We start from the raw sequence: 1,740 nt of genomic DNA on the forward strand, positions 1-1,740 counted from the left end.
AAGGCAACCAAGTATGTGTCACTGCCTGTTGTCACTGCTGCTTATCAGCTTGGTTCTTTACTCATTGTTTCTTCTAACCTCTTAGTTTGCTGTTGTTCAGTTGTTAAGTCATGTCCGACTCTTTGTGACCCGTGGGCTGCAGCATGCCAGACTTCCCTGTCCTTCGCTCTCTCCCAGAGTCTGCTCAGATTCATGTCCATTGAGTCAGTGATGCTATCTAACCACCTCATCCTCTGCAGCCCCCTTCTCCTTTTGCTTTCAGTCTTTCTCAGCATCGGGGTGTTTTCCCAATGAGTAGGCTCTCTGCATTAAGTGGCCAAGTGTGGTAGCTTTAGCTTCAGCATCAGTCCTTCCTATGAATATTCAGAGTTGATTTTCTTTAGGATGGACTGATTTGCTCTCCAATCCAATGGACTTGGATTGTCCAATGGACTCTCAAGTCTTCTCCAGCACCACAGTTTGAAAGCATCAGTTCTTTGGCACTCAGCCTTCTTTATGGTTCTGCTCTCGAATCCATACATGACTACTGGAAAAACCATAGCTTGGACTATACAGACTTTTGTTGGAAAAGTGATGTCTCTGCTTTTTAATACACTGTCTAAGTTTGTCATAGCTTTCCTTCCAAGGAGCAAGCGTCCAGGTCCTAAATCCCAGGCACTTATCAGTCCCCACCAGTACAAATCAGGATCCATTTCTGGGAGGAACTGTGTGTCTGACCAAAGAGATGAATACTGAGGAAGAGGGTAAGGATGGGAAGAGAAACAAATACAGAATGGAACATGGCCATTTAGACCAGTGCATTGCTGGACACAACTCTTTATCTGTGTAATCAATACATTTAAACAATACAGCACACGGAATATCATTTATTGCAATGTTGTGTGTGTGCTCAGTTGCTCAGTCCTGTCTGACTCTCTGCAACCCCATAGACTGTATGTAGCCCATCAGACTCCTCTGTCCATGGACTTCTCCAGGCAAGAATACTGAAGTGGGCAGCCATTCCCTCCTCCAGGGGATCTTCTTGACCCAAGGATTGAACCTGGGTCTCCTACACTGCAGGCAGATTCTTTACCATCTGAGTCATAGAAGTATGTGAGTTTTCTCCTTAAAAATGCATATATTTGAGACTTCCCTGGAGGTCCAGTGGTTAAGACTCCACGCTTCGAATACAGGGGGCACAGGTTCAATTCCTGGTTGGTGAACTGGATCCACATGATATTTGGCCAAGAAAATATCCATATATTTACCTAAAATTATCCTTTGATACTTTCTCACTCTAGACATTTCTTTCCTTTTATCAGGCATCTGACCTGCGGTGCCCTCTCCCCCAAGCCAAGCCTCAGTTTTTCCAGCTACCCTATGGGGATTTACCTGTGATTTCAGTTTTCATAGGAAATATACTGATACCTTGTTTTCTTTGCCTGAATTGTAATGTATAAAAGCCTCCTTGAATTTTCTCAGATTTGCCCACCAGCTTCCCTTTTCCCTTCACACCAAGACAGAAAATACGAGTCCATGGAAACAACATGGATGTATAATCATGATCATCGATTATGATTATAAATTCTAAATTCTTCTCCTTCATAGATGAAAGATGAAAAGCACACAGAAAACTGCCCCTCCAGCCTGTACTGCTTGGGTGATTTGGCCCAAGCGCAGAGAAACTAGGTGTGTGCAACTGAAGCCATATGGGAGAAGAGTGTGTGCGTGTGTGTGTGTGTGCATGTGTGTGCGTGTGTG

Source organism: Budorcas taxicolor, chromosome 11 (assembly GCF_023091745.1).
Source record: "Budorcas taxicolor isolate Tak-1 chromosome 11, Takin1.1, whole genome shotgun sequence".
NCBI lineage: Eukaryota > Metazoa > Chordata > Mammalia > Artiodactyla > Bovidae > Budorcas > Budorcas taxicolor.